The following is a 22,470-nucleotide window of genomic DNA, read 5'->3' as shown; positions in this document are numbered from 1 at the left end:
ATTAAGATCATTCATAAATTTGCCTAGACCAAAATTAAAAGTTAACTTTGATTCCTTTCTTTTAAAACTAAAAAAAAATAAATGTTAAAAAATTCTCTCTCTCTCTCTCTCTCTCTCTCTCTCTCTCTCTCTCTTTAAAAAAAGTTTATTTTAAAAATCAGAGGAAAACACTTTGGAAATATGATTAAAAATATTCATCAAGATTTTGCTACAGAAGTCAAATAAATAAAAATACCAAAATTACCTTTTTTGTATAAATATCTACAGGAAATATATAAACATGTTTTAACTTTTGATTTAAACAAAGATCAAGGATTATTTTAAGAAAAACTTGAATATAGTTGAATTCATGTTAATATTACTCATGTGAACCAATGAGAAAGAAAGTCGATTCTTTTTACAGCTTTTCTAGAATTATAACACTTTGTTCTGACCATTTAAAAACAAATTTATTACAAAAGATGTTTTAAGTGTAGGTCACCAGACAAAGACATTACAGAAAAGAAAACTATGGATCAATATCCCTCATAAACACAGATAGAAAATCCTCAAGAAAATTTTGGTAAATTGAATTCAAAAGTATATGCAAAAAATTATATACCATAATCAAGTGGGTATTATTCAATGTCTATAAGACTGATTTATCATTCAATATTCAGTTAATGCTAATTTATATATTTAAAATCTAAGAGAGAAAAACTGTATAATAATGTCAATAGATTTTGAAAAAAGCATTTGACAAAATCCAATACCCATTCATGCTAAAAATTCTCAGTTAACTAGGAGGGGAAGGAAGAGAACTTGTTCAATGTAATGAACTTACTCATTGTAATAAATACTATCTGTTAAAAAAACCATGCATCTAATATCATACACAACAATAATTAGGAATGAGGTCAAGAATGTCCCCTCTTGCTACCATCTTTCAATATCATACTGGAACCCCAGTTAATGCAAAGAGAGAGAGAGAGAGAGAGAGAGAGAGAGAGAGAGAGAGAGAGAAAATAAAAGGTGTACAGACTGGAAATAAAGAACTATAACTGTTGTATTCACAGATGACATGATTACCTATGTCAAAAATCTTACAGATTCAACAAAACCTGCAATTAATTGATTATAGCAGGGTTGCAGAATGCAGGGTTAATGTGCAATCACTTTTCTAAATATCAGCAGTGAATAATTGGAATTTGAATTTAAAAGCACAATATTGTTTACACGAGTATCCTAAAAATGAAATAGGTACAATTCTACCAAAATATGTTCAAAATCTGTAGGAGGAAAATTATAACTAAATAAGCGAATTGATATTTACAGATTGAATGCAACACTGTCAAGCTTTCATTTCTTCTCAACTTGATTTAAAGATTCAGAATAATACAAATCAATGTCCCAGCAAGTTATTTTTTTTGAGTATTGGCCTGTTGATTTTAATTTAAAGTTTATATGAAGAGACAAATGACCCATGAAAGCTAACAAAATGTTGAAGAACAAGAATGAAGTTGAAAGACTTATATTCTCTACTTCAAGATGGCAATTAAAGCTACAGTAATCAAGACAATAAGAGCAGTGGTAATGACAAAGAATATATAGAATAATAAAATAGAAGAAACATCATGAATAATTCTACATAAATATGAACAATTGACCTTTAACAAGAGAGTTATGGCATTAAATGAAGAAAAGAGTGCTTTTTTTTTCAACAAGTAGAACAATAGGACATCCACACACAAAATAATTAATCTAGATACAGACTTAACATTTCACAAAATTTACTCAAAGTACTTTAAATGTAAAACAATACAACTCCTAGAAGACAACAAAGGAGAAAACCTAAATGATCTTAGGTTTGGTGACTTAGAAATAACACCAAAAGCACAGTACATGAAAGAAAAAATCGATAATTTGGACATCATTAAAATAAAAAAAAAATAGCTCTGCAAAAGATATTATCTGGAGAATGAAGAAAACAAGTGATGGATTGGGAGAAAATGATTTTAAAAGACATACCTACGATAAGACTGTTATCCAAAACACATAAAGAAGTCTTAAAACTCAAAACTCAAACCTGAATGAAGATGATCTTCGCAGATATCGAACTAAAGAATATATAGAGATGGAAAACAAATATTAAAATGAGCTTCATGTCATATATTATCAGATAAATACAAATTAAAACAATGACATATTGTGGAGAGAAGTGATTTGAATTATGGTCTGTCCGGCTCTCTCTTGGCTGAGTTTGTGCTGGGAGCTGCCTGTGGAACTTGCAGGTCAACTGGGGTTGCATAACAATTCCAGTTGTCATGGTAACGCTGGGGGTGGGGGGCTACATGTGAAGGCCCTAGGTTCTATCAGTTGAGGCCTTGACTTCAGCACCTTCTCCTAGGGATAGTGAATTCTGAGTAAAACAAAATGACCCTTAATGTCTCACCAGTCCTGTGTCCTTTAGATTGTCTGCTTTGCTGAAACTTTACCACAATTGGTCTTTTGATGATGGAACCTATATAATAAACTTACTGAGCTAGCTCTGGAGTCAGTCAAGCCTCACCAGGGCTTGGCTATCCAACTGGTTCCAGCTTTTTCTCCCCATGTGTGGCTGTCTTTTCTTTATCCTCCATTGCTTCTGCATCCAGTATCTCCAAAATTAATGGCTGTGGGCTATGACAGATGAGAGGGTTGTGGAAATTGGTGCCAGAACAGGGTCCTGAGAGGCCCAGGTAACATGTCAGTGCACACATATTAGATGGGCCAAAACCCTATACGCTGAAAACACCAAATGCTGGCCAGGATGTGAAGCAACAGAAACTCTTATTCATTCTAGTGGGAATGCAAAATGAGAGAACCAGTTTGGAAGTAGTTTGGCAGCTTCTTATAAAACTAAATATCTTCTTATCATGGATCCAGGAATTACATTCCTCAGTATTTACCAAAAGAAGTTGTAAATTCATATCTACACAACCAGCACATGAACATCTAGGACAGATTTATTCATAATTCCCAAAGATTTCCTTTAGTGTGTGATATAACCCATAATATATCTAGGTAATTAAATGTTATTTAGTGCTAAAAGAAAAGCTAGCAGGTCATAAAAAGGCATGTAGGAAACATGAATGTATGTTATTAAGTAAAAGAAGCCAAGTGTATGACATCTAAAAAGGCAAAGTTATGCAAACTGATGTAAAGACATAGTAGTTGCCAGTCATTAGTGGGGAGAGATGAATAGGCAGAGCACAGGGAATTTTTCAGGAAGGGAAACTAGTCTGTATGATACTATAATGGCAGACACATGCTATTATACTATTTATCTAAACTTTTTCAATATATAACACCAACAGTGAATCCTAATGTAATCTGTGCCATAGATTACAATAAAAAAAATATCAATGTAGGTTTATCAGTCTTAAAATATGTGCCACTCTGATGAGAGGAATTGATGATGTGACAAGCTGTGACTACTTGGTGACAAGCTCTATTTGAGAAATCTATGGACCTTCTATTAGATTTTATTGTGAACCTAAAACTGCTCTACAAATTAAGTCCATTAAAATAATTTTGAGCTAAAAGGCAACTTAGAGGTTAAACTTAATATATTCATTAAGTTGTTAATTTAACATACATTTATTGAGCAATTGCTACAGCTTTTATTGTAATGTGAGAGGCAAAAACAACAAAAATAATAGGAAGTACTATCTTCTATATAGAAAATAAAGGTGCATTATAATACCCGGATTCCTACTTTAAACTGTATAGTCTTCACTAAGTGATACCTAAAATATGAGTGATCAAGAGTGTTAAAATCTTGGGTGAGAAAGGCTTAAGGTACAATGAATTACAAGTACTTGTCCCTGAGATAGTAAAGAGCTTAGCATGCCCCTGAACCTAAAAAAGGCCTGAGTGCCTGATGTTTATTGGAAAAGGAGGGGGAGGAGGGGAGTTACAATTTAGGCAGAGTCAGATAAGGTGGTATTGCTTTTAGTTAAAGTTTATTTCACATAATGTGAGATGAAATAACTGAAGGGATTTAAACAGAATTGTGACCCCCATACAATTTATACTTTTAAAAGATCTGTCTTTCAGTAGCAGTTCTGGGACATCAGATATTGGATTTTGCCCATAACCAGGCTTATTTCACAAAAAAACAATGCAAATCCATGATTTTGTGGCTTCAACATGTTTTGGTGATCCATAATTTAGGGAACCATCTAGGAATCTTTCATATTGTTCAGGAAAGAAGAGTATGAAACAGTATGTTACTTTCCTCTCATTAGGGAAAATGAAAGTCAGCTTCCATTACAATTCTGTGACCAATGAACTGTAAATGCCCTGAACCATGAAAGGAGAAATCTCATTACATCATAAACCTAGAAATTTTCTTTCCCTTGCCAAGAGCAAATTATTGTATAGCCTTCTATCAGGTCCTGAATATTATTTCTAAGGAGATGGTTTCATGGCAAGTATTTCTTTAAGTAAAGCTAAATATTTTGGAGAATTAAGACACTATAAACTGGAGAAGGCAATAAACAGAACACAGGTAGAAAATCCCATGAAAGATGTGGAAGACAGTATTCCAGGAGTAAGCATCATTCACATCTTAAACATAAAGATCACCTACATAATCTTGGACTCAAGTGGTCAAGAAAATGCCTATGCCACTAACAGCCTCACACTGGGAGACATTGGAATAGTTGTGTCTCACTTGTTTTTGAAGATGGACTATAAGTTTATCTCCACTATGATTTTATCAGAGAATACACAGTAAATTCTCAAATATTCCTCTATAAATCATATATACTATGAATGGAAGAAAACCTCTCATTAGTGATTTGGTCCCCTTCTAAGGCAAAATCAAGCCTTCATACAGTGGAATTTTTCTATTTTAAGTTGATTCTCTGTTATGCCAAAGTTAAAGGTCAAGATAAAATAAAGCAAAGTAGAACAAGCCCAAGAAATTCAGCTTGTGGGAGAAGTTACTTTGTTTCTTAAAAATTGCACAGGTAGTTACTTTCTAAGTCACTCTGTTTAAAGAGCAGCATTATTTGGAGGATTATGTTAGATTTTAAAAGGGAACACAATATTTTTTCTTGTAGAGTAAGACAGGCCTTAGAAATTGTCCTGCCCAGCTATCATTTCACAGAAGGGTACTGAAGTACCAGATTTTAAGTATTTGTTAAACTCAAAGACTGGATGCTTGGGATATGGTCCAGTGGTGGTTCTAATATACATCAAAGAAGAACTGGAAAAATGAAGAGAACCTGCTTCTTTGGGTACACTGATGAGGGAGTAGAAAGCATTTTTTCAGTTTCCTCAGAGCCAGCTTATGCATAGCCAAACAGGAAACTAAGAAACTTTCTTTGAAAGCCCTCTCCGGGCTTTGTGCAATTATTTATTAGTATAAACTAATTACAAATTCGATCAAAAATGTACTGTTGTCACAAGACCCAGTAGAAAGAAACAAACAATTCTATAAACTTTCCATTGTTCCATTGTGGGGAGCCCACCATTGTGGGAATAGGTTGGGTATGTAGATTTTTGCATTGCCAAACAGACCCTTAGTGACCTGGTGATTCTCTAGCCACCCACAGTAGTATCAGCGCTTGTCAACAACACCATTGACTTGAATTGAATAGGTACCAACTGGAAGAGGAAGAATTCTGTTGTGTCTTGCACAGCTTCCTCTGGCAAGGGGAACTTTGACTTTGAGTATAGCTATTTTAATACAGGAACCTCTGAGAATCATTTGTTGTCCTTGAATCAAAGAGTAAAAAAATAAGTTAATGTAAAAAATGATAAGTACATTGTCATTTTATATACCATGTCATAATGTAAATGTTTATATAAACCAAATAACATTATCTTTATGAGTCTTTGAAAACTTTATTTTTTTATTTGGAAGTTTTTGTATTGTAGTGTATAATACATTATTATGAGACAAACAGTGTAATCCTTGATACACGTTTTTGACAATATAATAACAAACATAAGTAAATTCTATTTTGTAAATGAAATATGATCAACTATACTGCCCTCAAATAACAAGTTTCAATTTCAGGCAATTTACTCCAATCCCATATGCTTTAGTAATCCTGAGAGAGCACAGTTGGGTGCATGTTAGAGAAAAAGAGCTTTCATGGCTTTTAGCAGATCTTCAAAACAGCTTATGATGCAAGAACTTCTCTGTGACTTTGTGATTTACTCAAGAAACTCCAGATCTACAATTCAGGTGTATTTAGGAAGCAGAGTAGAAACCATGAAGGTTTGGAGGATTTAAATCTGAAGATTTTTTTTAAAAATTCTATCCTACTAAATATGTCACTTTTTTCAGTTAACCTTAGAAATGCTAAGTTCAAAAGAGGCTTTCATAAACAACCTTCATCAAAGCAATTCAACAGAATCCTAACACTCTGCTCTCTGTCATGTCTGATTCTACAACATAGGTTAGGATGGAGATTCTCCCTGGTACAGACCTATTTTCCTGCTCTAACAGTTGAATCCCAAATATATCTGAAATCACCCCCAATATGTATGGCCCAGTAGTATGCACTTATTACTGCAATTATTTAATTTAATTAATTACGAACATAAAAGAAAGCAAAATAAGACAAATGTGTTATAAAAATCAGTGAAATAGTTAAGGGTAGGAAACTTATTAATGCTTGTAAAATTCTAAAAGGACAGTACACTCAAGTTGGATTTATAAATGTTTCTTATTCCGCTTTGGAGAAATCCAGACAAAATCAACGGCATTGTTTTTTCAAGAAAGATATGGACAAAATCAACATCTGGGGACTCATGCTTTATCAGTTTATTTATTTATTTTTTTGTAGTTGTAGACGGACAGCAAGTCTTTATTTTTGTTTGCAGTGCTAAGGATTGAATCCAGTACCTCACACATGCTAGGCAAGTACTCTGCCACTAAGCCTCAAACCCAGGCAGCTTCATCAGTTTTTAAAAGAACTGGTATTAATAGGGAAGGATTAGTGAGTGAATGTATTTCTGTTTCCAGTTAAAATAAAATACATATGTGATGTGCCATTTTTGAATGAAACTTTTCAAATTGAACAAATTCTGTGAAATTCCACTAAAAGAAAGAATTTTAAATCATTTGCTTATTCAGAATAAAAAGCATGTGCAAAGTCTGCATATAAGAGAAAATAAAATGAAATTTGGGACAGTCCCTAATAATAGTTGTGGAGGGGAAGTCAGGAGGATTCAAAATTAGCCCACCTTGGTCAAAATATGTAGACATTTAACAAATAGGAAAGGAGACCTAAATTGTTACTACCAGTTCTCAATTTAGGTAATTGTGATCCCGAAACAATTTGAGCCTCACTTACTTATCTCCAAGGAAAGAAAACTGCCAAGTCCACTACTCTAGTTAAAATTAAAGATTCTGGTTTTTCTTCACATAGAAGGCAGAGTAAAATTTTAACTGCATAATAACTACTTGATCAATCCTTCAAATTATATTTCCATATAATTGTTTTATTTTTATTTTATAGTGTATGTGGAACCATGATTTTCTTGAACATAGAGAGCTGACTACTCAAACATTGCATAAAGTGGCCTGCAATTAAAATATGAAGTCATTTGGGGTTAAAATTTTCAAGTATAAAATCAAAATCTTCATGTCATGTATCCATAATTCTCTTCTAAAATACCTGACATTAAAATTATTTCTGAAAAGATTTGAGAACAAAGAGAAGGGTAATATATCTTATAAAATACAATTTCTTCTTAAATTTAGTGAATCATATTAAGTTGTCAAGTGTAAACATTAATTTATCAAGCAAAGAAAACTTTTATACCCATTAAAGAAATGTTTATATTCAGGATCTATTCCAAATGTTTAAAAAATATGTCACATTACATATCATAATTTAAAGTCATAGGGAACTGAACAAAGGAAATAGTCCACATTTACTATTTGTCCTGACTTTTGATTAGATGCATATAGACATAGGTTGTCATAATTTTAGAGTTTATTATGTGTGTATTATGTGTGTATTATGCTTGCTGATCTTACTGGAAAAACTCAGAACAACCACAAAAGCAAATCTCAGAGGAAACTAGGACTCTTTTGCCTTAATACCCCTCAAGATTTACTTTATAGGCTGCTACTCCAGCCCCCTTTCTGATATAGTGCATTGCTAATTATACAGAAGTAAGAGGTTATACCAAGAATGTTCCTATTAAGTTAATAAAAGGGTTCAAACTATACAGCACATTGCTCTTTTTATAGGCTAATACACAGGGACTGAAGGAGGACACTGATTTCATAGAATACACAGGATGTCCAATTTAATTGGACAGATTGTGGCTTTCAAATCAGAGTTTCAGAGAAGACATGTTTTTGCATAATCTTGATACAAAAAAATGTGGTAGCGCAGTGAATACATAATAGAGGTATTTTGTACAAATATTCAGACAATATACTCTTCTTTTTAGGGGTAAACATTATCAAAATTTTGTACTTTCAGTTTGGGTGCAAAGAGGAGTTCAATTTCCTGAATGTGATGTCCATTAGGGATCCAACTCTGAATTGTGTAACTCTGGAATTTTGCAGGCCAAGATTAGCAGAAATAAGAAGGGAAAATGTAGTTATTTATTTGACTTCACATATTCTATAAAGAAGTATGATATCTTCTACCTTCTCCATCTAATTTCATAATCATAGCAGTTTAAAATAAAAAAGTAAAAACACAAAAAATAGGAAAACTGCAAATGAATCACTTTGAAAATACACCATTTATATTGTTATGCTAAAGTATTAGTCACTATGCTATTATTGTCAGTTATTAATATATTTTAATTTAATTATTATACATTTTCTAAATCAAATTTTAATATTAGTAACCATTGTGTCATTTATTAAAATTGCTATTAATGTCTGTTCTAGTATCTTATACAAAGAAAATACTCAGTACGTATGTGTTGATTGGTCAATTTATTGATTGACTGTTAGTACTGAAAAGAATCTCTCTTTTCTCATTTCCTTCCCAGGAAGTGCTAGAACTGAGCAGGCAGGGGGGATAGAAATTCTCCTGTTAGGCTTAGAAAGCTGGTCTCTGTCCTGTGATATGTAAAGAAGACTAGATTACTTAAAGTTTTCAGTAGTATAAAGCCATTCTTTCCATAGAAGCAGCAGACATGTTTTAAAACATTTTTTTATGCTGAAATTTCATGATTCTATAGATCAATAAGAATCAGAATTAAAATGCATAAACGTCCATCTTTTTCTTTGAAAATAAAGTGCAATGTATTCAAAATTCTCCATTATTAATCTTTGGTGTTCTGACTTGTCTGTATCAATCTTAATCTGAAGGCACAGATACATGAATTACTGTCGAGGGAAAACCAAATCTCATAGCTGCAGAAGAAAGAGAACAAGAGACACGTGCATCAGTTCTACTGTCTTTGTACAGTTTTGCTCTCAGGGCTAATTATTTGCTCTTTATATGAAACTGACCATCTTGTACGAAACGCAGAATCTGTGTAATACAAAATACTCAATGTTCTCTGAAATATTTTATGAATATGACAGAATCTCTTACTGAAGTTAATATTTAGTATTAAGAAAAATGTAAGCAGAAACATAAATCTTGAACATGTAACATTAAAAAAACACTAGTTTATTAACTGTGCTATAATAAACTGCAACTATAATAAGCTGTAGTATAATAAACTGCGACTATAGCTGTGCTATAGAATTAGCCAGAATTCAAACATTGCATAAAAAGTGAGAGGCATTAGCCTAAAGAAATAAAAAAATATAAAATTAAAAAATTAAAAATTAAAAAGAGGTATTTTATATGCTTTACCATACATCTAATGCTATAAAAGCACTGACATATATGTGTTTGTACATGTACACCTGTATATACACACATGAATATATGTATATGAATAAATTGTGTGAGTGAGTGAGAGAGCGAGAGAGAGAGAGAGAGAGAGAGGGAGAGAGAGAGAGAGAGAAAGAGAGAGAGAGATTAATGTTGTACTTATATAGTTTCAGAAGAGGTTTCAGTTTCTGAGTCATTCTGGAGCTAAGAGCCCCAACTGACTGATTTTATTCTAGGGAGAGAAAGTATCCACATTTCTAATGTTTGCTTAATGATCCAATAGAACCTGGATAATGAGACAATTGAGGGTTGAGAAAGGTGCACCATCCATCACAGTAAGCCTAACGCCAGTGACATGCTGTTTATTTACAGTGCAATGTAGGAAGACCTATGGCTCACACTGCTGAAACAAACAGAACTATAAAAAGTACTTAAGCCATTTATATTCATTTTAAAATTAAACCCGTGGGGTGATGTCAAGATTTCTACTCTTTCTGACAGAGACATAACATTTATCAAGAACTGAATACCTTGTTCTTCAAACAGAGCACAGTGGGGGCTTAGATTTTTACAATTCTTGTTTCACTCTGATGGAGAAACAATGAAATTAAAGAATGAAAGAGTTATTAGGTCTTCTACTTTGTCTTCATAGTTATGTCTATGAAACACACTGTCTCATTTTTCCTATGCCTGCTTTTGAAGGTTCCCAACAAAAATTCTGTCAGTACTCTTTTTCATCACAGTACAATTTAGCCGTCATTGGATTCCTTTCCTGTTTTTTTTTAATGTCACTATTCTTAGTAAATTATGTAGAGTAAAATATTTCTGACCCTTTTCCTTGGCGATGAAAGTTTTGCTATTTGTAAAACGTGGTGTCCATTATTCAATGTTAACTTACTAAGCTTTTCATACATAATCCTATTGCAGGAAGAATTCTCCATTCTTGCTCTTTTCCTCCTGTTTTTACTTGCTACTCTGCCATTGAATCACATTTTCAAAAAGATGATCTATAGTATCAGAGGAAAACATGTGTCCAGATGTTACTCTTCAGAATAAGGTAAGGCAGCGTAAGGAAGGATTAGTCTCAAATTTCTGTCCTTCAACATTTCCAGTTATATAGACCAGAGGAAAGCTCACTATAACTGTAGCATCAAGAGTTATATTTCTTGGCCTGTCACCCTTAACCACTTTAGTCCCTGCTTGAAGCATGTTGCCCAACATGTGACTGGTACTCCTTTGCTAGAAATATTTTCTTGTTAGAAATATTTTGCTGATATTTGATCTCTGAGTGTTAGTGATGATATAAGTATTTCTGATAGACAGGGTCTCAACTGAGTGCTTAGCACCTTGCTTTTGCTGAGACTGGCTTTGAACTTGCGATCCTCCTGCCTCAACCTCCCAAGCCACTGGAATTACAGGAGTGCACCACTGTGCTGGCCAATAATAATCCTAATCATCTACTGTGCTAATATAATTTCATCTTTGGTCACATTTTTCATTTTGTTTTAAAATTTCTTATGGTATCCAAGTCATTAAATATCATACAAATACTTTCTGCTCAGCAAAACTGAAATATAAAAATCAAATAATGTGACTGGGTCTCAGTGATATGTATTTTTTATGTATTTTAAAAATAACTTACACTAAGTAATTACCACATAATTACAGCAATAATCCTTAGTATTTGGAAATATGACCACATATTTGCCATAAAATTTATAAAGACTTGTATAATAATATCTTTGATAGGAGAACTTGAGATCCCATAGCCCTTTACAATGGCTGCTATTCTGATTCTTGTATTATTCTTAAACTCATTGGTTCATCAACTATGTTTTTAGTAGCTTTTAGTTGCTCAGCTTCTATTTGATGTTAGATTCAAAAGTAAAGAAAGACATGGTCTCTGAATTTTTTGAGTTGGATCTACTTTTATTTAATATTTCTTATATTTTTCTCTGTTTCCTTGACTAAAGTGTTTCTTTGGGGAAGTTTCCCTTTCTATTTCAAAAGTTTCAAATATGTTTACATGAAATGAATATTTCTTGGAACATTTTGATTCTAAGATACATAAGAAAGTTTAGATGATGTTCAGCTATCACACTATGATTTCATGCTAGTATGAAGACGACAGGATGCTCTGTTAAAAAGTCATAATTATAATTTCTCCTATAGTTAAGAATGATAAAATCTCATTGCATTTTTTAAAAATGTACATTTTCCCATATAAGATTTCTATCTGTAAATAGTGAGGAATCCTTATTTATACAACTCAAAATAGGCAATTTCCTGAAAAAATTTCAGACAGAACCTATGGTAAAATCTCTAGTTCTGCTTTTATTATAATGGTAAAAAATAAATGTACATTCTAAACCCATGAGAAGCTGTGGCAGACTACTGTGCACTCACCAAAATACCTTCCCTCTTCTTCCTAGACATATAAACTACATTACATTTTCCAGCCTCTGCTGCAGTTAGGTCTGGTCATGTGCCTTCCTACTATACAGAGAAATATGGGCTGAATGAAATGAAATGTGCTGTGTCCAGCCCTAACTTGAAAAAATCTTTCTCCATGTCTTCATACCCTTTGTTCATCACCAAAGACTAGAATGGATAGGAGTACTATGTTCTTTAAATCTACTATTTGCAGCACACAGGTAAGAAATATATATTAGATGCTAAAGTGTTCGAAACATCCGTTACACTTTGTCTCAATATTTGTTTAAAATATTGGATTGCAAATTTTGAAGACTAATACTCTACCAAAACTGTAGCTTAGAGGGAAGAAGGTTGAGAGAAAATACCAATATTTGTTTGTTTTGGCTATTACTTGATGTATTTGACTAAGTACAATGAGAAGTAAGTGAGCTTGGGAATGAACTGAGTGTTTTGCAGGCAGACATTAAGGATCTGGTAATGTTGGGAGAAGCCAACTTCTGAGTGAAATGAGTCACCACAGAAAAACAGATACTGCATGACTCCACTTCCATAAAGTATCTATGATAATCAAATTCACTGAAGCAGAGAATATAATGGTGGTTTCCAGGGAGAAATGAAGAGTTATTGCACAATGGGTTTAAAATTTCAGTTATGTAAGATAAATTAGTTCCAGAGATTTACATGACATAGAGTCTATAGCTAACAATGTGATATATGGCACATAAAAATGTAAGAGTATTGAAGTCATGGTAAGGGTCTTACCTCTTCAAACAAAAACCCACAAAGGGACACAAAGAAATTGTTGGGGGAGATAGTTATATTTAATACTTGATGGTGGTGATGGTATCATCATTAAACCCATGCAGGTAAATATGTAAAGTAATGCATGTGTTAATTAGCTTAAGTTAGCCATTCCACAATGTATACATATTTTAAAACATTTTGTATATTATATATGTATATATAATATATGTATTATATATATATTATATATATATATATTATATATATATATATATATATATATATATATATATATATATATATATATATAACTTTGTCAATTGAAAACTTTAAAAAATAAACATGTGCAGTGTTTTTCTAAATCAATTGTATGTCCATGAAATTATTTTACAAGAATGGGATTAAACCTATGCTGTTTCCTGGGAGAAAAATCCTCCTAAATGTCCATTTAAAAGCATTTATGGAAAGAAATATGCAAGACAGTTCCCTCAACAGAGATGCAACAGAATTCATGAATCCATGGAGATCAATGATCAAGGATTTTTTCCAGAATGCAGACCCAAGACCAATATGAAATTTGCTTCATTGCCAGTGTGAAGAAACTTAAAAGTGCCAATGTGGAAGGATTTGATTATTGCTCTATGAACCAAATGTTGCACATTCTTCCATTCTCAAAATGAGCATTCATATGGTTATCATGTTTATGTTTCATAAGTGTATGCTACCTTTCAGTCATGGAAATTAAAACACAAGAACACATAACTGGTCCTAACAGCAGGACTGAGTATCTTCCAAATATCCTTGAATTTGAAGTGGGACCAAAAATAGAATGGGGTTTTATATTACCTCACTTGGAGAGAAGAAAGTTCTCCTTTAAGTATGATGAAAAGCTACTCAGTTCATACTTTATGAGCAGAAGGTAAACTGGCAGAAAATGTTTGCTGTTCATAAAAATAAAACAAGAAAAACAACATCATCTTCTTCTAGAACCCCAAATTAGATAATAATTTTTAGCTTTCCTACCATTATTGTGTATCCATATTATAGGAGGTGACAAGTGATTTCCAGGCTTAGCCAATGAAATGTTTTACATCTATCCATTACAGCTCCCTGGGATTAATACCATGATGCCTTCAGCTCATTAGAGCTCCCATCAACCTGAGTCTCTGTGTGACACCATGGAAGAGAATTGCCTTTGCCAGCAAGTAATACCTGCCTTGGGCCATTGTGTGAGAGTAGATTGCGTTTTTTTTTTTTATCAAAATCTGAATTTTAGGGCTGGGAATGTGGCTCAGGCTGGTAGCGCGCTTGTCTGGCATGTGTGCGGCCCGGGTTCGATCCTCAGCACCACATACCAACAAAGATGTTGTGTCCGCCGAGAACTAAAAAAATAAATATTAAAAAAAAATTCTCTCTCTCTCTCTCTCTCTCTCTCTCTCTCTCTCTCTCTCTCTCCCCTCTCTCACTCTCTCTTTAAAAAAAATCTGAATTTTAAACTGCAAATTCTGCAGCCATTACCCATAGATCTATTAATGTTCATTGCATTATAATTCTTCCTCTAAGGCATACTACTATAAGTAGGGACAACATAACTGACGTATACTCTTTTAGGGATTTTATACTTTGCAGTTAGCTCTTTTATTTTTAGATTACTTATTAATAATTTGCACCAAAACCATATATATCTGTATGTACATGAAATACCATAACTGAGATATTAAATGGCCTACCCTTGTCAGGTACAATCATTCTCCCTACTATATAGATTTGTAAACTGAGGCATAAATGAGAAAAGTGAAAACCTATTCCTAGATCACATTGTACAAGTGTTGTATCCAGATTTAGGCCAAACACAATCAGATTCCAGGAATTTTAATCAGAACCTTTGCATTGGGCCATAACAAGAAATGCAAAACTGCTGCACTAAATGCTGATTTCACCACCTCTATGAAGCAGCTTTGTGTGTTAACATTGTTAGCACACAACTGCTAGGATTTGAGAAACATGGATAAGATTTTGGGAAATTTACATTACAAAAGAATGTAGAAAGAACCCCACAGAGAATCCCTGTAAACAATGCTTTTTTAAAACAATTTACGTTAAAGAAATATAAATATTCACAACATTTTAGTCACACATTTATTGAATGAAAATGAAAGGTAGTACTTAACTTTCTCTATCCCAAATATATAGTTTGAGGAGGCAAGGTTTGTAATTTTTCATATTTCCATGGAGTTAAAACACTATTTCTTTGCAGTAAAAGGAAACTATTTCCAGAGCTCGTAAAATAAAGCACTATTTCTGGCTCTGAATTTTCTCATAAAATATCTTGCACTGGTGCCATGCATTGGTGTAACTTCCTTCTATCAGAATTTTGTAGTAACATCACTTGTGGCCCTTTGCCTTAGTTTGGGTTTAAAAGCAATTTTCTCTTTTTACATCACAATGTGTTCCAGTTCTATCAGTACGCACTTTCTCATTTATTTACTTACCAATCAATCAATTCATTCATTTACTGTCTGCGTCAATCATTATGAAAAATATAAATGACTAAGAGCCCAGCATCCACAACAATGCCTGGAACACAAGGGGCCACTCAACAAATATTTAGAGAATGAAAAGAATGAGTTAATGTTTCAATGGATGGTCTTAGTTCAGCATCTACAACAAACTTAAACCTAATAATAAAGGATACACAACACTTGAGTGCGGGTTACAGTGTTTGGAAGGGAATCATGAAATAAGCCTTATGTAGAGATTCAGTGGATGGGCAGGATGAGTTCCAAAAGATTCAAAATAGGAGACAAACAATGAGCAAAGATGTGGTGAATGTGGTGTGCTTATGGTCAATAAGGGAATGATCTGTTTTTATAGACTGTTTTCTCATATATGACATCTGTGCCTTAAGAGTGCCCAACAATTAAGCATCCCAACTCCTAATCTCAAGCTCTCTTACCATCCATGGCATTCAAAGAAATGAGTTCAGCCCTAAGTACTGAATAAGTCTCCTAAATCATTTCCTGGCAGGAAGCAAGCAATGGGGTAACTAGCTTACCTGATACCGGAGGGGATTCACTGCTAGTTAAATAAAAACCATAAAATTGAGGGAGGAAACCACCCTCAATTAATATAGCATGGTTTGAGAGAACTATTTGTCCTTAGAGTGCTATGTTTTATTCTCTTCCAGCATTATTCACTTCAGAAGGTAATTGATTCCAGTCTTAGGTCATAAGTAGAAGGTATACTTTGACTCTTTTGGTATAAATAGAAATGTTGAGGAAAGGTATCCCTTTACATAGATTGCTTGGATGTTAAAAGGGAAAAAACATAAAAGTACATTTATGTTAAGTTTCTCTTGCAAAGTGAGCCTTAATTTTTTTCTATTAAAATAAAATACCATCCACAGAAATCCTCCTTAGCCCTGTATGTTACTAGTGGCACTGTCTACAAACAAGACCTCATCCTCTTTATCTCTACTATATGTCTTATCCATAGCTCCTTAATTGTCCTTTGAATCAGAGTTTGAGAATATGATTTCCTAGTCTAAAGTCTTGAAAAAGTCCTGGGCCTCTGAGCAAAGGGGAGTGGGTTCTAGTCGCAGTATTAGTACTCATAGCTTGTGCGTCATGATTGTACAATATGATTTAATCAACTTTAAGATTCCCACCGGTTTAAAAATATGGAATAAATACATTTAGAGTTTCTTAATCAATTTTAAAGAAAAACCAAAAGACTTTAATTAGAAATGAGAGCTGTCTTCTTTTAGGACAGCTTTCTATGTTCCCTAAGACAAGTGATTGAAAGGGAAATAGCTGTTTCTTTTTTTTTTTCTTTTTCTTTTTTATATGAAATCACTTTCTGCACACAGTAATTGGTATTGGGAGTGATGACCTTTCCAAGTACATGCCAATTACAGCATTCTGCTCCTGGCCACTGTCATTTCAAGGATGAGCGATGCCCCAGGTTGTCCAGAGTTCTTCCCAGATGTTTTACAAATTTGATCTGGGGTCCTAAGGCTGAAAATATCTGAGCCTATTGCTTCTTTCAGACAGCCTAATGGCAAAGCTAGTCGGCGGGCATAAAGCTAACCCATAGAGAAAAAGAATGATGAGAAATTAGAATGAGACTCCTGATTCGTAAGCCAAATTCCCATTTTCTCCAACTTGTAGATGTCATATATCTACAAGTGATTCCCAACTAATAAAAGTGCCAGAAAGTTGCATGATTATTTACTTTGTACTAGTTTATCTGTTGAATGTTTTCTTCTTTATTGATATGATATATATATATATATATATATATATATATATATATATATATATATATATATATATTAAGCTCAGGTGCTTATTCTAATATGTTTTCTTTTTTTCTACGGAAACTGACATTTTGCTAGTTAATGACTCCTTTATATTTTGTGTTTTGAAACAACATTATCTTAAACTCAGTTTGGCCCAGCCGTTTTTATTCTCTCCTCTCTTGTATTAAATAGTTTCTCCCTTCCTTTCTCTCTCTGCCAGAGTATGTGCTCAGCTCAGAATTATTGCTGGCCTCTGCCCTGTGCTAATTTTTTTCATCTTTCTATCTGCTGAGATGATAATTTGTATAATTTTTGGAATAGAATAAAAACACTAAGTGATCTAAAAAAAAAGAAAAGAAAACATTATCTCACAGTGTATGCTAAGTATTATATATCCTGTTTCCCTCCTTCCTTCCTCCAATTTTTTTTCTTCCTTCCTCTTTCTTTTCTTTCTTTGCCAAACATGATTAGCAATACTTTAAAGTATAAAAACCTGTGTCGTTTTGTGTACAAAAATTTATTCCACAATTTCAATTTTATTTATATATCAATTGTATATTGATATTTCATTTATTGCAATGATTGTTAATTTAGGTTGAATATTTAAAAGTTCAGAAAGCTGAAAATATTTCATAGCATGTTTTCTATGAAATGTCAATCTTGAAAGTACTACTGAATTCTATATTTTTTCATTTTTTAATTTAAAAATTTGGGGAGTTGTATTACTTTTATTTATGTATCACAAATACAGGTAGCTTTCAATTTGCCCACTCAAATTTAGCTTATTCCTTTATATTTAGAAAGTGAGTATTTTCCTTGATTAAAATGATGTCTGAGCCAAGCATGGTGGCACATGTCTATAATCCCAGCTCCCAGGAGGCTGGGGCAGGAGGTTCACAAATTCAAGGCCAACCTTGGCAACTTAGTGAGACTCTAATCAATTTAACAAGACTCTGTCGCAAAAAAAATAAATAAATAAAAAGGCTGAGGATATGGCTGAGTGGTTAAGTGCCCCTCACTTCAATCCCCCAACAAATATACAAACAAAAAAATCATTGTCACTATATTGAATGTGATTGCTAACAAAGCTGTAGATATTCAGTATTGGTAACTGATAGAATAGTTCTACTCAAACTCTTAAGTATAATTGCAGGAATGCGCTTAAATGGGGGAGGCAATCTCCTATTTAATGAAATCTAATTGTTATATCATGAATGCCAATTAAAATTTGATAGGTCCTAATGAAGTGGACTCTCTTAGTACAGAAATTTAATGCATAATCATAGACTTAGTATAGTCAGCTATTTTTACTTTAAACTCATGTTTAATCTTTCACCATACTGAGATCACAGAGGGGGAAGCTTTGATTTTTCTTTGCTATATTTCATTAAAGAAAGAATTAAAGCAGTTTTGCTCACACTGTTTGTCTTGGTTATCCATTTGTACTTTTTTTCTCTTTGAAGCTAAAACTTGTATCTATATTTGACATGACAGAATGAGTTTATATCCAACTGATTTATTAGAGCTGGTAACACCAAAGCAGGCTCAGGTAGATCCATCTTTTTAGATGTTAATGAATTGGATTCCTACAAAATACATATTTTCAATAAAATTCAGGGGAACTCCTTTAGGAAAAACATATAAAATTATAAATACAGTTTTTAAGGCACAAGACGCTAATGAAAGAGCCCTTTCAGTGAGGACCCCTGAAGTTTAAGCTTTATTAACATAATGTTAAATTTTCTTCTTGGTGGACACCATTGTTGCTTTCCATGTTAGCTCTGAGCACTCACACACGTTTGTGAATACACTGGGTTTCCTAGACTAAGATTTGGAAAGTCTTCTTGGGTGAGTCAAAGGGGAAACAGGTTAAAAAGAATGTCCCCAGGCTCTTTAGAACTCCTGAAAGTGATGTTTAGGAATCTCATTTGGTCATTTCTTAAAGAAATTCTATAACAATTTTGTATTTTTGTCCTTTTCCATTTCATTGGGACCTGTTACACAAACAATGAAATGGTAGGAGGAAAAGAAAGCTTGGAGAAATAGTATGCTTAGTCCTAAATTAATATGCACAAGTTTTTATGGAAAATGCTGTAAGTAGTAGGATAGAGACTTCCACCTCATTAGTAGTCTGAATCACAATCATGGGAGTCAAATGGTAGTTCTCAAAGGAATGCCATAATTCTTTTCTTTTTCCCAAATAAAACATATTCAAGATACTTCTTGACTCAATATTAAAATTTTTATTTTGCTTGTGTATCTTTTCAACTCAGAGTATGTCGTGGAATAGTAAGACTTACATTTTCGAGTTTGAATTAACACTGAAATTTTTATAAATTCTCTAGGATAATGTACATAAATTTTCTTCCATATTTATGATGTCAAAATTGATCAAACAGGGGCTGGAGCTGGAGCTCAGTGGCAGAGCACTTGTCTAGCACATGTGAGGCACTGGGTTAGTTCCTTAGTACCACATAAAAGTGAAACCAAATAAAATAAAGGCATGTTGTCCATCTAGAGCTACAAAAAAAATTTAAAAATTGATCAAAACAATGATGAGAGAATACACCACATGGATTTGGGTTCTGAGAAAAATCAAATTTTGTTAATCACTTACTATGTGATCTTTCTGAGCCTTACTTTCCATATCTATTAAATTAAGAAAATAAATTATATCATAATGCTTGCCTATAGGGGCCTGCAAAATGAGAGGATAATAAGGTTAAGAAGAATAAATAAATACATGTATTATGGTTTAGATGTGAGGTATCCCCAAAGCTCATGTGTATGATAATACAAGAAGGCTTAGAGGTGAAATGATTGGGTTATGAGAACCTTAATCCAATCAGTGAATTACTCCCCTGATAGGGATTCATTTAGTGGTAACTGTAGGCAAGTAGGGTGTGGCTAGAGGATGTGGGTCCCTGGGGTATGCCTTTGGTGTTTATATTTTGTGCTAGTTAAGCAGAGCTGTCTCTGCTTCCTGGTGTGATGTCTTACCTCAAGCCCCAAGGAATGGAGCTGGCTGTCTATTGACTGAGACTGCTGAAACCATGAACCCCAAAATACATTTCCTCCTAAAATTGTTCTTATCATATCTTTTATCACAGCAGCTTAAAAGCTGGCTAAAACAACATGAAACGAAAGAAGTATTTTGTGGATCAATGATAATAACATGGACTGAATATCAGGTATAGAAACAGGAATCCAAGATCAAAGTGCCAGCAAATGTGTTTGTTTATAAGGACCCTCTTCCTGGTTTGTTATAGGCATCTACTTATTATAGTCTCATATGACCTATTCCTTTCAGATTCACAGAGAAATAAAAATTTTTCTGTTTTCCTTTTCCTTTTCTCATCATGAGGATACTACGCTTATGACCTAATCATCTAAACCTAACTGCTTCTGAATAGCCCTCCTCCAAATACCATCACATTGCCAGTTAGAGCTTCCCCAATAAATCTGAAGGGCAAACTGGCCGGCTATATTCAGTCCATAACAAGTCTGCCACTCATTTTGATGCTACTCGTTTTTATGACTGTATATATTGGTAACTATCTGGCATTACTTTCCTAACAGGCCATTATTGGAGTCACACTTGGCTTTAGCAATTAGCCATTGAGAATGAGAAGAAAAATATTTCAATAAGGCAGAATATTAACATAAAAAAGCAAGTAAAAGAAATCTGAATGGAAAGAGAAACAATATTCACTGCACATTGAAAGAGACATGGTATTTGATACATATGAGAAGAGAAGATCATGGAAGGTATGGTGTCTTGAGGTCCAGGTTTTATGAATGTGAGATCATAGTAACATATGCATTTTGGTCTTTTTTACAAAACCACATCAGACTCTGCCTTCCTGAAGTTACTTCTGAAAGCACAGAGAGAGAGAAACACATACTACAAAAGTAAATGAGTCACTGCCTACCCTCTCAAAACAAGTGTCGCAGCATAAGTTATATTTGTTAATTCAAGAGTCCATCTACATTTTACTTGTTATAATCCTTTGCTCATCCCCCTTATTTCTCATTTTTCTGAGAATGCTTATTTGGATGGTATATCAGTTACGACCCAACTGAAAATAATGGCATGCTCAAATTAGTATCATTCAAGGAAGATTTACTAAATAACTAATCACAAAGGCATAAAAATTACCAATGATAATATAGTACCCTGGGGCTAGTTGCAGGGAACTTTAAGAATTACTACACCTAGAGTGAATAGAAAAGAAAGAAGTTACTTATCATAATCTGGAAAGAAGGTATTGAGTACACCAAGCCAGTTGATAGGAGCACTGGTGTTCTGCTGAGGAACACAGTCATTCCTATGCACTTTGTTGAAGGGATCTGCCTGACCTCACTCTCTTCCTTCTCTCCAGTGTCACCAATGTCTTAAGGGCCAGGAAGCCTGTGGACACAGTCCATGTAGAGGAGCCTCTTAAACAGAGAGTCATAAGAAAAAGAGTGGCAAATAGTCACGAAGGGACACAGAGATGCCAAAGACTAGTTCATTGTAGTCAGCTAATGACATGATATGATTTTTAAATTATAAAACATGCTGCTTGTCAAAGTAATATATACACACAGTTGAAAAACCAAATACTATTCAAAAGAGGTTATAATAAAAAGCAACAGTCCTTTTCCAATCTTCCCAATTTATATGAATATACTATTTTAAGTCACTTTAGGCTTTAGTTCCTGTGACACTTAAGTACTATGAGCATTTTTGAATAATATTCTCATAATCCTATTTCTTTATATATCAACTATAAAAATTGCCTACTGACTTTCTCTTAGAAAAGATGAAGATTTAGCTCAATGTGCTTTCATTTGTCCCTCCCGGTTGTTATTTTAGCTCTAAAAGTTAACTTTGTCTATTTAACAGAAGACCAAATTTGTTCAAGGTGCTATTTTTCAATTATAAAGAAAGTTAATTTTTATTTTATGAGATAGTTCATTATGAAAATTCATCTTCTAACCTGATTTAAACATTAAATGACATTTAAATACACATGTATTGAAATACTACAGGGTAACCCATTAGTATGTACAATTTTTGTTTTCGTGGGTCAATTAAAAATAAATTAGAAAAATAATTCACGAGAAAACAATGAATTTTGAATGAATTATGTCTTCCAGATTCATCCG

The sequence above is a fragment of the Spermophilus citellus genome (genome assembly GCF_964194105.1).
Source record: "Spermophilus citellus genome assembly, chromosome: 16".
Taxonomy (NCBI): Eukaryota; Metazoa; Chordata; class Mammalia; order Rodentia; family Sciuridae; genus Spermophilus; species Spermophilus citellus.
Note: the sequence above shows the minus strand (reverse complement) of the source record.